This window comes from Pinus tabuliformis, chromosome 7, assembly GCF_031772625.1.
Source record: "Pinus tabuliformis cultivar Carrire ecotype Pingquan chromosome 7, CPIR1, whole genome shotgun sequence".
Classification (NCBI taxonomy): Eukaryota; Viridiplantae; Streptophyta; class Pinopsida; order Pinales; family Pinaceae; genus Pinus; species Pinus tabuliformis.
Window position 1 is genome coordinate 361,907,391 of NC_142293.1, and position 19,905 is coordinate 361,927,295.

At 37.7% G+C, this 19,905-nt stretch overlaps 1 pseudogene across 1 annotated transcript in view; it reads left to right on the forward strand.

The window, feature by feature from the left end:
• The window catches only part of LOC149247453 (uncharacterized), a 95,180-nt pseudogene that overhangs the window by 11,908 nt on the left and 63,367 nt on the right, over nucleotides 1–19,905 (forward strand). Inside the window, exon 2 of the transcript XR_016266629.1 lies at nucleotides 8,885–8,908. The product of XR_016266629.1 is annotated as an uncharacterized LOC149247453 (transcript). The remainder of the gene's footprint in view (nucleotides 1–8,884; nucleotides 8,909–19,905) is intronic.

The following is a 19,905-nucleotide window of genomic DNA, read 5'->3' on the forward strand; positions in this document are numbered from 1 at the left end:
ATGGCCACTACATGGGTACATCAATATAATAAGTGGGTTGTAATAATAACAATAAGGGGTTACACTAGTAGTATAGGGGCCTAACATGCCCCTCTCCTTCAAGAAGCATTGTCCTCAACGCTTGAGTAGTTCTTGATGCTTCTGTATAAAATTCTTGTCCTCCCATGTGGAATCTTCAGCGGGTAAGTTCTTCCACTTGATGAGATACTCTGAAATTGATTGATTTCGTAGCTGTCGGGTTCTTGTTTCTGTGATTGCTCCAGGTTCCAATATGATTTTTCCTTTCTCTTCAATTTATAGCAATATTGTTTGAATTGGGATCTTTTACAACTTTTGAATAAGTGGCCATACTTTTTCGTCCTTCTTCCATTCATCCCTTGCTTCATTTATCCAATCTGGTTGGATAATAGAAATAACACAAAGCCATTCTTCCACATCCTCATCCTTGAAGAGTCTTCCCATTCGGTAAGGTCGTCATTTTTTAAGTGCATGCAGTATTGCCAACATTTCCTTCTCATAAGTAGCTTGCTTGAGATGTAGCAGCAAAAATACCCACTCACCTACATCAAAACATTTTTCACTACAACGTTGATCTACCTGTTGTTTCATTTGATTTTGCACCGAAGTGGCCTTATCCTTTAGAAGTTGGAGAACTTGTTGTTGATGCTCGATGTGATCTTTCACTGCTTGAACCTTTTTCTTCTTGATATGTCCTTCTATCTCTAGAGTTTGAGGAGTGGTAATTTCTTCCAATCCTTTACAAGATATGGTCGGATTCATTTCTTGATGCTCGATGTGATCTTTCACTTCTTGAACATTTTTCTTCTTGATATGCCCTTCTATCTTGATAGTTTGAGGAGTGGTAATTCCAACCAATGAATTATAAGATATGGTTGGATTCATTTCTTCTTTCTCGATGTGATCTTTCACTTCTTGCACCTTTTTCTTCTTGATATGTCCTTCTATTTTGAAAGTTTGAGGAGTGGTAATTCTTTCCAATGCTTTACAAGATATGGTCTGATTCATTTCTTCTTTCTCTGGGGTGGGGTCCTGGCGTATATCTTCTTCTTTTGATGTTTCTTGATCCTTTTCTTCCTCCTCTTCATATTCTATGTAAAATACTTTCTTCTCAGCACACTTATGACCTTTAGTGCATTTGCTATCACAATTGTAACAAAGCCCCTTTTCTCTTTTTTCTTCCAATTGTTGTGGTGTAACCCTTGTAGGTTGTGGAAGGCTGGGAGAAACAACACTTCCATCTTTATAGTTGTGAGGGGTATGCTTCCTGGTTTCCATAATTTTGCTTTCCACTATGTCACAAAGCCCTTTTACTCTTTCCAATTGTTGTGGTGTTTCTCTAAAGAAGGTGTTGCTCTTTGTATCCTCATAATGTGCTATCATTTCCTCTGTGAAAATTGACCACGTAACAAGTTGTTTACGAGAACAAAGCCCTTCATACCATAAAAATTGATCCAATTCTAAATATGACGATGCAATACATACCTTTTGTAACAATGGTACACCATGTAGATCAAAATATTGCTCCATCTGAAGTATCCAATTTACCGGATCCTTGCCATCAAACTTCCTCATCTTGCTTTTTCTTGATTTTAGGAGCTTGATCTTGAAACGACTGTAACTCTGTACTTTCAGATCTTTAAGTTATGAAATTTCGACTTGTAGTAGCTCTCTTCGTCCTATTTCCAATGCCACTAGTCTGATCCAAATTGGATTCTCCAAGGAAGAGTTATGCACAATCTCCCAAGATGACCTGATTATAGACTAGTTCAGTAGAGCAAACTTGTACGACGTGCCACGAGTCACTGTTTCAACCTTTGGATCTGAAAAATATATACAAGAAACTATAGTCCGTCCTCTTTCTGTACCTTCTTATGAAATTTCAATCTGATGCTCAGAGAAAAAGTTATGACGATTTTCCCCAGGTCACCTGTTTGGAATTTAATTCAGGAGTCTTCAAAAACACCAACTTCCTCAGATCATATCTCCACAAATATAGCGCAAAAAGCTCTGAAATTCGAACCCGCAGTTTAGTGCCATTTTTTATCAAATGGGTTTTTTTTAGCTTTTGAAACGTCGCAGAAAAAAAGTTATAGCGAAAATTCCACGATGACCTATTTGGAGCAACAAAACCCTAGAATCCAAAGCTCTGAAACCAAATGTTATGAAACCAGCTCAAGAAAAAGATAGAAAAGATATATCAACGCCTTAAAATTCAACCTCTTTGAGGGGGAAACCTCCTTTACATTACATAAATGAACAATTCTTGGATGATACAAAATGAAAATACCTCCTTTCTATATATAGGAGTCTAAGGGGTCATAACATAATCAGAGCCGACATAACAATAATAATGTAAGGGCACAATAATAATAATAGTGGGCTTCTATCGGGCACAATAGTAACAATATGGGCACTACATGGGTACATCAATATAATAAGTGGGTTGTAATAATAACAATAAGGGGTTACACTAGTAGTATAGGGGCCTAACATCAAGTCCATAACCCCATCAATTATCATAGAGTAGTCCTTTTGAGCATTGTTGACTAGATTTTGAGACCGATTAAGATTCTTTTCCTGGTTGTCTAAGGCGATTATGTTTTTTAGCTAGTGACCCTCTATGATCTTAGTAGGATAACTAGAGCCATATTATGCCTAGATTTCCATGAAATTAATTTTCTGAAACTATTTTGCACCTGTGTATTCTTAGTTAAATTCTTAGAGATGGATTGAGAAAAGTTATTTAATAAACTCTACTAAAATTGAATTAAATTCAAATTCTGATAAAACTCTTCTTGAAAAAACTTAAGTTGTTCATTAGCCTTGAGAGTTACTTCTTTCAAAACATTGATATCAATTTTATCCATTTGAATTTATTTGACTTGTACCTTTAGTTTCTCAATATGATCATATTTTTGTGTAATGGTAGCAATGGAAACCTATTGAATTTTCTACATTTCATATTTCAATCTCTCTAAATATCCTCTTTTCTTTTGATGTTGCTATTGTAATTCAACAAATTTTTGGTGCAATTGTTCTTCAAACTATGATTTTTGTTGGCCTAAAAGAGTTTCAAGTTCAACAATCTTATTTTCTTAATGTTTGTCACAATTTCTTTTGAAAACTATTCATTACTATGTTACGAGGCACATCCCAAATATTAATCATTTGTTGAGCATGAGGTTCTTCTCTTTGATTAGTCCTCTTCATTGTAGGCCTACCTTTAACAATTGTTCTCTTTCTATTGTTAAAGAGTAGTCATGAGAAGATATATACTCTTCTTCTATCGGTGTCAGAGAATCAACATGAATTAGATTTGGGGATGAAACCCTAAGAGATAAAGATATAAGGTCTTTGAAATAAATCCTAGGATAACAATACTTTCTTGTTCACAAGGATTTTCAATCTGAGCATCCTTTGAAGGAGTGTTAAGTTCTAGGCTGAGGTCTGTTTCAATTGATGAAATTTTCTCAATTTGAGAATCTTTTACTTCATGTTGTTCTAAAGATTTTTCCTCAATGTGTTTTTCCTGAATGGGAAAAACAAGAAAGTGTGCCTTGCTTTGGGCCTAAACAACTCGAACGTTCTTCAATTGTGTTTTTCATATAAATATCATTTAGTCTATAACATTGAATCTTCAATAAGCTTCTCATTTTGTAGTGTTATCTTCTCCCTTAGAAGTATTTCTGCAAGAATTTCCTCCATGAATGTTGGATGAGTTGGAGGTTGATCTGTTTAGAACTTATTTGCGGCAACACTTTGACTCTACTCTTCAATAGCATGAAATTTGTTGAACTAATGTTATTTTATTAGAAACTAAATATTTCTCTATAAGTTCTTCTTGGATTATGCAGGGACAAAATGAAATACATATTTATAACGAAAACACAAAGATATAGTAAATATTAACTTCTATTAATAAATGGAATGTGTTAAACTATAAATTGTGGAATGAAACAAACTTCCTCGAATGGTGGTAGCTTATCTTTGAGAAAATATGTGAAGGCTACGTGCATTCTCCATATGACATTACAATGAGGCTAAAAGGCCCTTTTTAACATAAAGAAGCAATGAGGAAACCCTAAACTTTAAAAAACGTAATCTTAGGAGATGGAACACCAAAAGGTTTGTGGCCCTGATTGGGTTGGTTGGTACATCAAATTCTTGGGATCATAACGTTTGCATAAAATCTCTATTTTGTGTGCTTGGTAGCCAATTGGAAAGGTTTAGCTTAGAACTACACATTCTAACTGGGTCTAGGTTCATCCTATGACTATTTCCTAGGCCCATCCAACATCAAAAAATTGTCTTTTAGGGCCTCAAAATGGCCTCAAAAGTTCAATATCCAAAATAATGTAAAACAACTGCCAAGATGGAGGGTTGTGCTTTGATAAAGTGGAATAGGTGGCTATCCATTAATATTCACCTAGATCAGTCCTCCCCCCATTAGGAAGAAAATTTCTCCATTTCTTTGATTTCCCCATTCAGATTGGGAAACTTTTGCTGAACTTGGGCCTAGGTGAGCCACTTGCCCTCGTTCATGAGTTGCCCTACTTTGACAAACCGATAAATATGGATCCTCTATTGGTTAGTGCCCTTAACCTATGTTTCCATAATCTAATCAATGTTTACCTATTCCATGTCGTTGGGGTTGAGCTTTGATAGTGTCAATTGATTTGGTATCTTTGACGTGTCCAATACTTGTGGAAAGTAAGGCCAAAGGAGGTCCACATTGAACACTAGGTGTCAACCAATAAAAGGGGGCATACATAGCTCAAAAGAATTGTCACCCGTAACCTTGATGATGGTGTGAGTTCCATAGAAAAGTGGATGAAGCTTTGATGGGGTCTTATAAGGTGTACTTTCTACAAATGCAACCAAACCTTGTCTCCCACCTAAAATTTTTGTCGCACCTTGTGTTGATCATGTTGTTGCTTGTACTTGGTATTGGATTTCTGTAAAATACCATGGACTTATTGATGTATGTGTTGAGTTTGTTCAATGAATTTGGTGGCTTTGCTGGCCTCAAAGTGAGCATGGGAATATTCCTTCTAGGTGGACGCAAGGGGTAGTGCTACATCAGTAGGACCTAATGGTTGAAATCCTAGGCCCACCTCAAAGGGGCCATGGCTAGTCAAGTTATGGAGGGTTTTGTTGTATATATGTTAAACATATGGGATACTTTCATCCCATGTTCGCAAAAGGTTGAAGTTGTACATGTGAAATATATGCATGTTCATCCTATTGACGACCTTTTCATGGCCATCATCTTAGGGTGGGAGGAAGTGGATTTGATGAGCTTGGGTCCCTACAAGGCTAGAGGCTCAATGAAAATGTGCTTAGGAACCTACTATCTCAATCTGATATGATGGTCTATGGTATCCAAAAATGTACCGACACATGTTCGAAGAATATTTTGGCAGTGACCTACGCTATGATATTCTTCTTGCAACTTATCATAATAACCATCTTAGAAAACCGATCAACAACCATGAAGACAGGGTCATTACAGTGCTTCGTTGAGGGAAGACTAGACATGTAGTCCATCGAGATAGATTCCCAGGACATGCCAGGATTAAGAAGAGGGGTGTACAGACCTTGGTTCTTAATGTCTAGTTTGGAAATGGCACAATAAGTGCATGAATTGATATGCTTGCTGACAGCTTGTCAATTTTCAATCAATAGCAATACTTTTGTAGCTGATCTGAAAATGGAATGTACTTGAATAGAGGGTGCAAGGTATCCATTTCGAATAATTTTAAATGTGCAAACAACTCCAAGGTTAACTCTGAAAATGTGAGAACTTCTTATTTCTAATACAGAGATAGACTGTAGGGGCATTTACCGGATATGTCACCTCTAAAGAGAGGATGAGATCCAGAGGCTACCTGGCCCTCTACAGGCTCTGCCTAAAGAAATAATAGAAGTAAACACTCAGATGTCATTAAAATACTCATGCTTGAAGCTTGATGTCTTGCGGAATAAAACAAATAAGTTTGAGCAGCTGTTTAGGTGTTTATGTGTGAAGGCAAGTTATTTAAATTTGTTGTTTAACACATTATATCATATTTGTTTAGCATGAAATCTTCAACAAATAATGACACAAAGATGATGAAGCAGTTCACCCCTCCTGGGCTACATCTGCTAGACCAAGCCTCCCAAAATGGGCTTGTCCTCTTGTATTAAGAAAGCTGCAAAGGCTAATACAAGTAAATAAGTGCCTCTAAAGACAAATCTGATGGTACAAATAGAATCATAAGATAGGAAACAACTAAGAATTCTCTTCCCCAAGCTTTAAACAGTGAAATTGTACCTTAAACAGTACTTTCTCCAAATGGCCCTAGTGGCCCTTTGAACTTATATGAAGAAATTCGAGGTGAAGATGACCTCCAATGGTTCTGAAACCTATTCCAATGGACTCAGAAGGTCGAAGACAGCAGAAGTAGGCTTTTGAATCACCGAAAACAGATGAATATAGCCCCCAAATAGCTCAAGCACTGGAATGGCCCTGAAAGCTTCCCTGAAGAAATTCGAGGTGAAGAATGCCTCAACAGGCAAAAAGAGCTGTAGAAATGGACTGAGAACACTGAATAAAATCAGGAATGACCTTCGTTTCACATTCAATGGCTGCACACATCCCAATGCAGCTCTAACACTGAACAGGACCTAGTGGCTCCTGGAACTTCCCCGAAGCAAAAACACCTGAAGATGACCTCTGTTGGCTATGAAACCTGTGCCAATGGCTTTAGCATGTTGAAGAGACCCAAAATCAAAAAAAAATTTCATCTCAAAAGGCCTTTCCTAGCCAAAGTTATGGCTCATTTACTCCACTCCGTGTTTGGCCCTGAATTGACTCCAGTTAACTAAACTTGTCGGGCAGTGAAGGCAGCCAAAGTTGGCGAGATTGCCAAATTTGGCACCACCGCAAAAAATCCCACCAGTTGGGCCATGACCGCTGGAGCTAATGGTCAGTAAACCCGCTGCATGTGACCGTTTTTGGCGGACGTGGTGGGTGGCATCGGATTTCGTGCCAAACTGCTTGTTTAACGGTCAATTGGACCATGATCTCTGCTGACATATGACCGCCTTGCTGACCATTGAGTTTAACTGCAGCGTTAACCGCTGGAGGGATTTGGGCCAAGGTTCTCGGGCCACGGTTATGTGGAGAGGGGGCTATCCCCCTTTTGGGCCCACCATAAACCATTTTCAAACTTTATAATATGGTTGGCCCGAAGCCTTAACAAGCCCCGCCCCTATGGTGTAATAGTAAGTTGCAGCACTGTTAGTCGATAGGTCATGGGTTTGACCCACCGATCCACACCAAAATTTTATATGTCTAAACTTTGTCCAGCTTGGGGCCACGTGGTAGCCTTTGGGCTTGCCACGTGGCACCCTTTCATTGGTTGCCCCAATAGAATATTCTGAGAATATTTCAGGAATATTTTGTAGAATATTCCCTAGAATATTCTAAGTAATATTCTCTGGAATATTCTATTTTAAATTAAAAAAAAAAATCAAAATTAAGGGTTATTGGGTGATTTTCAAATTGGCATAACTTCTGCATACAGAGACCATTTTTCGAATCATTCATGGCACCGAAATCAGGAAGAAAAGATCTATCCAGTTGTTTAGGTTCGAACTAGTTCTAAGCACTTTCATTTTTGAGCATTTTTTGACACTTGGTCTTGAGCTCCTGATCACACCTCCGAAATGAGAGGCTTTTGGTCCCCAAAAGCTTACTGAAAACTCTGAACTGAATTGTATAGCAAATGAAAGAACAAATAAATCCTCTTCTGTTCAACCAAATGAGCAGAAAAATAACCCAAATCTCCTGCCTTGCCAATTGTCATCATGGTGAATTTTTGCTGAATAAGCCAAGTACTTGTCGAATCCCGACCAAGTTTTCTTGCCAGACAAATCTGAAAATTGCAGAAACCAGCAATGACACTTGCTGATGTATGAGCTGAAATCTTCCACTGAACATGCGGGCTTGCCAACTGTCACTATGCCCATCAATGGCACCTCCTTCTCCAGAAGGAAAACTGAAGGTGACTTAGGCCAATACCCACAACAAACTTCCAAAAATGAAGTAGTTGTAGAAGAATGCTTGTACCAGCTGTAGCATGTTGAAAGTAATGCAAATGCTCATCCCAAAATCTTGGGATACGTGCTGCAAAAACTTCTCAAAAAGAAGTACAATGGTTCTGTTCACAAACAATAAAAGTAAGCAAACCATAATGAACCAAGTAGAGACCCATGCTGAAATTTGAGGCCTCTTTGTTTGCATGCTTTTCCAGCTCATGGAATTGTGCACTGCTTTGCACCAATTTCGTTCCCTGCACCAAATGACACCAAAGGTACCTTGTGCAACAAGACAATCATCAACGACAAGTTGACCTGAAATGTGCTGAACAATGGACTCAACCATAAATGTAGCAAGTGTGTACACAACCGACACAAGTCAACAAAACATATGCAACACAATCAACACAAGTCGATAATCAAGGTGCGACACAATCGACACAAGTCGATAAGCATTGTGTGACACAATCGACAATGTAAAAAGTGTGCTCACAAGCGACACTAGTCGACCAACAACAAGATACATTTACAACCACATATGCATGTATCATGTACAATGAACTATATACAGTTCGACAAATACACCTACAACCTCTATGTACAGGTGCAACTTCAACTCTTTTTTTCAAAGACCAACAAGTACATCAACCCAAAAAACAACATGTGGGTGACAAAGAGCTGAAATGAAAGACATTGCTGCAATAATAGTGAGTACCATACTCATCTTTTACCTCCATGGTGAAATTTTGCAACAACATAAAAAACATGCATACATCCAAAGTTTGTATATGTACAAAAGGAGTACGTCTTACTATGTCAAGAAGTCCATCCACTTCTCACCAAGCCACTTCCATGGCGATTTTTGCTGTTGCAATTCTTCCTCATGTGAAACTTCCCTTTTCACATCAATAATGGCATCTGTGGTTTCACCTTCACCAATATTTTTGTCCTCTTACTGCATGTGTGTGGGATGACGAGTTAGATGTAAAGTCCAACAATGAGAGACAACATGTCCCCTCTTTTGGCAAAAAGTTCAAATCTTATGCACCTTTTTGGAAGGTAGTCTTTGCTTCATCTGCTTCCTGTGTGCTTTCTTCCTCATCCAACATCTCGAAACATGATGGTTAAATTGACCACAATATGTACAAGAAATCTTTCTTCCATTAAAGCATGTAAAATTTTCATGCCTTGCAGAAACACAATCAAATTGATCATGAGAAGATGTATACCTCTTGTGCTGCTTTGCATGTTCATCCTTTTTGCCTCCATGAGGAGATGAACTAGTAGAGGCTCCAGCTTTCAATTGCAAACTAACATCATCGTTATTGTCTTGAAAACTGCCTAAAATTGCATGCTTGCCATAAGCTGCATGTCTACCATCTTCTTGCTGCAACAAAGGCTTAAAGTAATGGCAATCATCTTTGAAACAACTTTGACATATTTGCCTCATGGAAATTGGAACAAAAGTTCTCTTTGAATTAGCCTCACAAGTATTCATGGCTTTTGAGTCTTCGCCATTAGATTACACATAACCAAGTCCAAGATTCTTGGGTCGTTCCTCAAAAGAAATGGGTTCAATCATGCCTTGTACATGCTTTCCTAATCCTTTGCCTTCATAACCCATCCTAATCATTAACTTGGATCCTACTCCCCTTGTATGCTTTTCGAAAGATCCCACACATATTTCTAAAGAGGAAATTAAAGACAAATCAGAATGGATTACCTCTTTCTCACGCATGTTCTTGGTCAAATCCTCTTGGGCTTGATGAAGCTACAAATCCATATCTTGCAATCTTTGAAGAATTTCTTCCTTCTCCTGCTGCATGGCCAACAATTTCTCACGCAGCTCCGTGCTTTCTCTTCTATCCTCAAACAGGATCTACACCATGTCCTTCACCTTAATGAACTCTTCTTTCATGTCATCACTGAAGAGTTTCGTGAAGGAAGAAACTTCACTTGCAGTTTAGAAATTGACATCATGTAAATGGTCAAATAACAAAAGGAACTTCAAACAGGGTTCTCAAAGCTTTCAACAATGACAAGCTATTGACCAAATGCCTTCAACTCTTGGAGAGGGTTAACACCAACTATCCCAAAATGAGCTCAAGCAAACTCATGCACATAGTAAAACAGTCAAGGTTGATTGCACAAATGCTCCAAAAATAAACTAAACCAGAGATTGACTGAAGTAGTATTTATCTACTACGCAATTGTATAACAAAAGCGGTTCGAAGGCTTCCTGGCTCGCTTTAGACTCTGTCTATAGTTTATATAGCTTTTCCTAGAGCATATAAACAACAAAAACCTACTTTGATACCATCTGATTTGAAAATGGAATGTACTTGAATAAAGGGTGCAAGGTATCCATTTCCAATAATTTTAAATGTGCAAACAACTCCAAGGTTAACTCTGAAAATGTGAGAACTTCTTATTTCTAATACAGAGATAGACTATAGGGGCATTTACCAGATATGTCACCTCTAAAGAGAGGATGAGATCCAGAGGCTACCTGGCCCTCTACAGGCTCTACCTAAAGAAATAATAGAAGTAAACACTCAGATGTCATTAAAATACTCATGCTTGAAGCTTGATGTCTTGCGGAATAAAACAAATAAGTTTGAGGAGCTGTTTAGGTGTTTATGTGTGAAGGCAAGTTATGTAAATTTGATGTTTAACACATTATATCATATTTGTTTAGCATGAAATCTTTAGCAAATAATGACACAAAGATGATGAAGCAGTTCACCTCTCCTGGGCTACATCTGCTGGACCAAGCCTCCCAAAATGGGCTTGTCCTCTTGTATTAAGAAAGATGTAAATGTTAATACAAGTAAATCAGTGCCTCTAAAGGAAAATCTGATGGTAGAAACAGAATCAGAAGATAGGAAATAGCTTAGAATGCTCTTCCCCAAGCTCTAAACAGTGAAATTGTACCTTAAACAGTGCTTTCTCCAAATGGCCCTAGTGGCCCTTTGAAATTCTATGAAGAACTTCGAGGTGAATATGACCTCCAATGGTTCTGAAACCTCTACCAATGGACTTAGAAGGTTGAAGACAACAAAAGTAGGCTTTTGAATCACCGAAAATGGATGAATACAACCCCCAAACAACTCAAGCACTGAAATGGCCCTAGTGGCCCTGAAAGCTTCCCTGAAGAAATTCGAGGTGAAGAATGCCCCAACAGGAAAAAAGAGCTGTAGAAATGGACTCAGAACACTGAATACAATTAGGAATGACCTTCGTTTCACATTCAATGGCTGCATGCATCCCAATGCATCTCCAACACAGAATAGGCCCTTGTGGCTCGTGGAACTTCCTTGAAGCAAAAAAACCTGAATATGACTGTTGTTTGCTGTGAAACCTATGCCAACGGCTTCAGCATGTCAAAGAGACCCAAAATCGAAAAACAATTCGTCTCAAAAGGCCTTTTCTAGCCAAAGTTATGGCTCATTTACTCCACTGCCTGTTTAGCCCTGAATTGACTTCAGTTAACTAAATTTTTCAGGTAGTTAAGGCCACCAAAGTTGGCGGGACCACCAAATTTGGTGCCACCGCCAAAAATCCCACTAGTTGGGCTGTGACCACCGGAGCTAACGGTCAGTAAACCCGCTGCATGTGACTGGTTTTGGCAGACGTGGTGGGTGGCATCAGATTTCATGCCAAGCTGCTTGTTTAACGATCAGTTGGACCATGATCTCCGCCGACATATGACCGCCTTGCTAACCGTTGAGTTTAACTGCCGTGTTAACCACTGGAGGGTTTTGGGCCAAGGTTCCCAGGCCACAGTTATGTGGAGAGGGAGCTGGCCCCCTTTTGCGCCCACCATAAACCATTTTCAAACTTTATAATATGGTTGGCTCGAAGCCTTAACAATTGTGGTGTAACGGTAAGTCGCAGCATTGTTAGTTGGTAGGTCATGGGTTTGACCCACCGATCGAGACCAAAATTTTATATGCCCAAACTTCGTCCAACTTGAGGCCATGTGTCGGCCTCTAGGCTTGCCACGTGGCACCCTTTCATTGGTTTCCCCAACAAAATATTTTGGGAATATTTTGTAGAATATTCTTTGGAATATTTTATTTTAATTTTTTAAAAAAATTCAAAATTAAGGGTTATTGGGCGATTTTCAAATTGGCATAACTTCTGCATACGGAGACCATTTTTCGAACCGTTTGTCGTGCTCGAATCAGGAAGACGAGATCTATCCGGTCATTCAGGTTTGAACCAATTCTAATCACTTTCAGTTTTGAGCATTTTTCGACACTTGGTCTTGAGCTGCTGATCAGTAGCATGGCCATTTTCTTTTCCATGCCAAAGTGTCCCACCATCTAACTATAATAAGCTTCCTAAATCATATTTGCATGCTCACTTGAAGGAACACAGAGATGGCTTATATGGCATAATAGTCCATCTTGAATATGAATGTCAATAATGGTTGTGCCTATGCTCAACATCTAGTAGGTGATAGTGAAGTCAAGATTTCTCCCATAGAGTTGGTTCCACTCGGAGGCCTGATGTCCATAGATGTGTAGAACTATGGTTAGTTATACAACAGGAGGTCGAATAAGGAAATCAATGATATGATTGATGCTCCCTATCTTATATTTGATATTGAGATGAAACTATTGCAAATATGTGGGCCACTTTTAATGGTGGTCATTCTATAATTTTCCTTGTGTTTGCATTAATTGTAGAGGCTTGTGATAAGTGTGGATGATTGTCTCCTTGTCCATAATGTAATTCTTCCTTTAGCGCAAAGCTTGTATAATGGAGTGAATTTTTTTGTCAAACGTGGGGAATCTATAGATGACATCTAAATTTGTTTAACTATGGTAGACCACGAGATTACTGTGTTGAGTGAGAACTATTCCCATAACACAGTTTGAAGTATTTGTCTTAATCTCAAAATATTATTGTATATCAAGGAGAGATTTGGGGATAAGGATATGTGGTGTTTTATATCATAAAAATATTTCTTTTATGACCTACCCCGCATGACTTTTTATTTTCCACCACCCGTTTTCACTTGGCTAAGTACCTATGCAATATGGGAGAGTTCCAACATGTACTCGCAACAGAAGTTAGAAATTCTTAAGAAAATCTAAAGCTCAGTTAATGTGGTTAGGGCTAGTTAGTCCCAAATGACCTAAATCTTCGTTGGATCTGCATGCACACCATGCTTATAAAGAATGCTACCTAGGTTTTAGACCTTGTTCATGCCAAAGGAGCATTTTTCCAAGTTAGCATATAGCTTGTGTTTCCATAGAGTTTGGAGGACCTGTTAAATATGCTACAAGGGTTCTTCCAAACTCTTATTGAATAAGAGGATATCATCTAGATATACCTCCAGAAAATAATTGGTGAAAATCTGCAAGATATCATCCACCAGCCTCATAAAATTTGCTGGGTCATTCGTTAAACCAAAGGGCATGGTTAGCCATTCAAAAATACTTTCTTTGGACTTGAAAAATATCTTTCATTTATCAGTTTGTTCTATTGGGACCTAATGGTATCCATACTTCAAATCAATATTACTGAAGTACTTGGCCCGCTTGAGATGGTCAAGAAGTTTGTTAATTTCGGGAATTGGGTACTGGTTCTTTCCTGTGATTTTGTTTAGGGACCTATAATCAATAATAGAATCGTGAGGTCCCATATATCTTCTACATGAGTACAATTTAGCTACTGCAGGGTGAGGAGATTGTTTAGTTTTTAGCTTTTTGGATCAGTTCTTTGATCTTGTGTTTGATTTCTTCATTTTTCAAAATAGAGTGATTATAAATTGACCCATTGGGTGGAGGTGCACTTAGGGTTAGATCAATTGAATGCTTGGCCTAACAGTGTAGAGGTACCCCAACGAATGAGGAGAATATTTCTTTGTATTCTTCCATGATATTTTTCACTTTCTTCTACTGCATGGAGAGGCATTGTATGGATTCCATGGATGTAGAAATGACATTTTTCTCACTTTGAGAGAAAATCAAGAAGAACACAAATTTCTCAATTTGGGAGGTGACCTTCCTACATTCCTTAGTGGAGATCAAATAAATGGAAATAGAAGGAGCTACCTCTTCTATCTTATATAATTGTATACCCAAAGTAATAATAACACTATGAGGTCTAGAATGTTATACAACATGACACTTCCACAAGTATGGTTGACCTAAAAAACCACCAAAAATGTCAAAGGGGAAAATATCACACAATACCTCATCCTTGAAGGGCTTGATTCCATAGGGAAGGCAACACTATTGGATGACGTGGAGATCTTTCCCTTGGTGGAACACTCGATGGTGTATCAATGTGGATTTGGTGTTGTTGGAAGGCCCAATTGCTTGATGACCTCTAATGAGATGAGGTTCTTGCGACTTCTACTATTAGCAATGAAGTTGAGCAAAGCATTGTTCACCCACATCTATGAGGAAAAAGGGTGTTCATATTCCTATGGTTCTTCGGGTTCACTTGGTTGGACCTTGGTGATAGATATGGTGGCATTGGGTTTTGCATCAATTTCCTACTTCTCGTTGTCTAGATCTAATTTAGAGTTAGAACCTCCATCGATATCTAAGGCTTTTAGCTTGACCACCAATGATTTCTTTAAGTGGCATTCATCAATGTTATTCCAATGGATCTTATGGAAATCACACCACTTTCCTATGTCATTCTTCATCTTCTTATTACCCTTCTTTGCTTTCATCTTAGATGGGTTATTCTAGGGTGGTCCATCCTAGTGCTTTCCTTTTTTCTACTGGTTGGGGTTGCCTTTGCCCTACTTATGCTGTGAGGAATTTTCTGATATAAACTCACAAGGTCTGCTATTTAAATTTCTACTTGATTTTGATAGCATATTAGTATGTTGTGCATGGTGAGGAGAAGTCCAGAAACTCCATATATATCTGGATATATTTGTGCATATCGCTGCAATACTTGAGCACAAAATGTGGCTCAAAATATTTGATACCCAACTTGGTATGCAAGGTATAGAAGATATTTGTGAACATTGGCACTACTTGGTCCCTCTCTTACCACAGTGTGGTCTATTTCATGTACTGGCCTTCGTAACTTCCAACAAGATAATATTGTTCCTTAATAACATCCTTGAAGGAGCCGTAACCAATAGGGGAGTTTTGAGGTAAAAAGTGGGCCTAAAAAATGTACTAACAAAATTAATTTAAAAGAACCAATAGAATTCAAGATGATGATGTCATCCCCAAGGATAAATATTTTGGTGGGAAAAGAAAACTATTTTTTTAATTGTATTTTTGGCTTATCTCCTTATAGTCTTACTCAAATGTTAAGTGTAGACACACTTTGGATGAAAAATTAAATTACACTTCCAACGAGTACCCATTCTACGTACTTCTAAGTAAACCCACATCGAAAAAAATTGAAGAAAAAAGGGTATGAACATGTATTATTCGTATATTTTCAACTTTTTTTATGTGGGTCTACTCAAAAGTATTTTAAGTGGTTATGTGTTGGATACAGAATTTAATTATGCATCCAAAGGGTTTCTACACTTGACATTTGAGTAAACCTATAAGAAGATAAACAAAAAATATAATAAAAAAGTAGTTTCCTTTATTTTTCTTTAAAATTTTGTAACTCTTACTTTATTATTTTAACTATTATTTTATTTTTTTCCTTAGGAGGCCCATTTTAGACCTCAAAATTCCCCTAATGTGGGTACAATTAAAAAAATGTGGATTCTTATATGACCTTTTTCTCATAATAAGTTTCTCACCAATCCTTGACATGGGGGAGAGCCTTAAGGAGCGAAAAGGTAATATTTTCTCTAATAGAAAAAGTATGGATAAAAAATATTGTTTTAGTAGATTTAACCATTTGTCTAGAGCATCCACATCTATGTGGCCTTAAAATGTAGTAATATCGAAACTAACTTATACCTTGAAGGAGGTGATCCCTCCAAAGTGGCCACTTGACCAAGATGCATTCGTCGTTGGCAACCGTCAAAGGATATGGGAAAAATTATCCATGATCTCTTACCTTTGTTGTGTAGGGGCTTCCTAGAGAAATAGTTTAATAGGATCTCCTATTAGTCTCTCTTTTCTTCCACCATGGGAGGTCAATGGGGTTAGAGAGGATGATCTTGCAAATGCTCAAGTAGTTCGAGTCCTAACTCGTTACACCCTAACCTTGTTGGGGACGTGCATAGAAAAAATGATAAAGATTAGAGCACTCTAATACCATTGATCCATATTTATGAAGGGAACAAAATGAAATACAAATTTATAACAAAAACACAAATATACAGTAAAACTTGACTTCTATTAATAAATGGAATGTGCTAAAAATGTAAATGTAGTAGGAAACAAACTTACTCAAATGGTGGTAGCTTCTCTCTAAGAAGAGATGTGATCGATACACATATTGTTAATTTGGAAGCTCATTGACAAATTCCAACCATTGGACTAGATTCCTCTTCCTTAGAGGACCAATTTCGACCTTTGAAGCACTAGATTCAGACAAGGGAAAGTGTATGTTTGGTAAGAAGCCCACAATATGACATTTGTTTAGGTCATACTAGAGGACAAATTGTCTCTCCTCCAACGCCTATAAATACAAGTCAAGTGACCCTCATTTGGAAATCATCATGAACCATTTTCTTTTTCTCTCTTCTTTGGATTGGCCCACACAGGTTTGAAGTTGGTTCATACAAGTATGAAATTGCAGGGTTTGAATCTTGCACTTGTGGATTAGGGGTTTGGTTTGTAGCCATAGGGTTGTCATTGGAATTTTTTGGCTATAGTCATACGCATACTAGCCTATCCATGTTGTCAGAAAACTTCAACTACAGACATGAACACTTGCTTCGTGTGATCTAAATGCTTCAGCTGCATGCATGAACACTTGATCCATGCAGACGAGACTTAGGGTTTCTATTTATAATTTACCACATATTTGAACAATTGATCGCAGGCTTGAATGTTACTCTTATCAGTATTATTGCTGGGCTCATATCTTGGATATTCTTTGGTTGATTTTGTTAGATAATTTTTGGCTCATTGCACTCTCTACTAAACATTTTATGACAATCTAATAGAAGAAGAATTTCAAAGGGTTTTCCCCCTTGTGGGGATTTTCCTTGATATTTGAAAAAAGCTATCTCTTATTGATGTGTTGATTGTCTCCTATTGTCATTGCATTACTGTTCTATCTTCATTTACTGTTGATGATTGGAAATATTAATTATTGTTGAAAGATTGCTAATTGAAGAATTGAATTGGGTTTAAGTAATTTAAACAAGTTAGAACAATGGTAAAATTAACATGGTATCAGAGGTAAGGTGAAGGAAAATCCTAAAGGAGACAAGAGTTGAAGTAATAATCTTTGGAAAAGTTGAAGGAGCCTATCCAATCAAGTCAAGATGTTAGCCTCTTACTTCAAGGAAAATGAGAAGCTGGGTGAATTATATAACTTTGCTGCTTAGAATATTAGGTTGGAAATCATAGCTAATGAAAATGATGTTTGGGAATACATATAAGGAAAAGTACCTGAGCCTCTAGGGAATAATTTCGTTGCTACCAAAAACAAGTACAAGAAAGGTGAGTTAAAAGTAAAGAAAATTATCGCTGATGGTTTACAAGATCATTTACTTGCATATGTTGGAAATTTGAATAATTATGAGGATATGTATGATAAGCTAGTTGGCACATATGAATTCAACAATTTGAATGAAATCATCCCCATGAAAGGTCAACATAAATATATGAAGATGAATAAAAGAGAGTCTATGCAATGCTTCATTGTGAGGATATCTGTTATGAAACCAACTCACAAAAAGATAGAAAAGAGAGATCAACGCCTTAGAATCCAACCTCTTCGAGGGGGCAACCTCCTTTACATTACACAAATGAACAATTCTTGGATGATTCAAATGAAAAAACCTCCTTTCTATATATAGGAGTCTAAGGAGTCACAATATAACCTAGCCGACCTAACAATAATAATATAAAGCCACAAAAATAACAATAGAGGGATTCTGTGGGGCACAGTAATAACAATATGGGGACAATAGGGGCACAACAATATTAATAAGGGATACAACTACAATAGTAATGGGGTAATCACTAGTATTATAGGGACCCAACATGCCCCTCTCCTTCAAAAAAGTGTTGTCCTCAATGCTTGAGTAGTTCTGGATGCTTCTGTATAAAATTTTCATCCTCCCATGTGGAATCTTTAGCGGATAAGTTCTTCCACTTGATAAGATACTCCGAAATTGATCGATTTCGTAACTGTCGAGTTCTTGTTTCTGTGACTGCTTCTGGTTCCAATATAATTTTTCCTTCCTCGTCAAGTTCTGGCAATATTGTTTGAACTGGGAGCTTGTCGCCTATAACCTTCTTTAAACATGAAACATGGAAAACTGGGTGCAATCGAGAAGCTGCAGGAAGCTCCAATTTGTATGCCATAGTACCAATATTTTGCAACACCTTGTACGGACCATAATACTTTGGTGATAATTTATTATCCTTCTTAGCTTGCTTGAGGGACATTTGCTTATATGGTTGTAGCCATAGGAATACCCAATCACCTACATCAAAACTTCTTTCGTTGTGATGTTGATCTGCCTGTTGTTTCATTCTATTCTGTGCCAACACGAGGTTATCCTTTAAGAGTTGGAGGACTTGTTGTTGATGTTCGATGTGATGTTCCACTGCTTGAACCTTAGAATTTTCTCTTAAATATGATGTGATGGATGGTGGCTGATATCCATAAAGTGCCATAAATGGGGTCATTTTTGTTGCTGTATGAAAGGAAGTGTTATACCACCATTCAGCCAGAGGCAACCATTTGACCCATTGTGTCTGTTTATCAGATACAAAGCAACGAAGATATCCTTCCAAACATTTGTTTACTATCTCAGTTTTCCCATCAGATTGAGGATGATAAGATGAGCTATGAGCTAACTGAGTACCAAGACAAGAAAATAATTCTGTCCAAAAATTTCCAGTGAAAATGGGATCTCTGTCACTTACAATAATCTTTGGGTTTCCATGTAGCTTTTGAATTGTTTCCATAAATGCAGTAGAAACTGTACTGGCTTTAAATGGATGTGATAATGCACAAAAGTGTGCATACTTGGTAAGTCTGTCAACTACCACCATGATGACACTCTTTCCCTCAGACTTGGGTAAACCTGTGATAAAATCCATTGAAACCTCCTCCCAACGTTGGCTTGGAATGGATAAAGGTTGTAATAGACCTGGTGTCTTAATTGTTTCAACTTTATTTTGTTGGCAAACCAAACATTCCACCACAAACTTTTGAATATCTGATTTAAGGCCATCCCAAAAAAATTCCTTCTTAACCCTGTGGTAAGTTTTTAAAAATCCTGAGTGCCCTCCTAAGGAGAAGTGTGCAATTCCATAAGAATCTTTTGTTTTAGCTGGGAATTCTTACAGAGGTATAAGCGATCTTTGTACCATAACGAATCATTTTGCCAGCTAAATGTATCAGACGTACTGGAATCTTGTTGTAACTTTCGAATAAGTGCCCACACTTCTTCGTCATTCTTCCATTCCTCCCTTGCTTCGTTTATCCAATCTGGTTGGATAATAGAAATGGCACACAACAATGCTTCCACATCCTCATCCTTTCTTGAGAGTGCATCTGCCACCACATTTTGCTTCCCTTTTTTGTAGATGATTTCAAAGTCATAACCCAACATCTTTGTGACCCACTTTTGTTGCTCTTCAGAGGATAATCTTTTTCTAAAAAGTATTTAAGGCTATCATGATCCGTTTTTACCTTGAAGTGTCTTCCCATTAGGTAGGG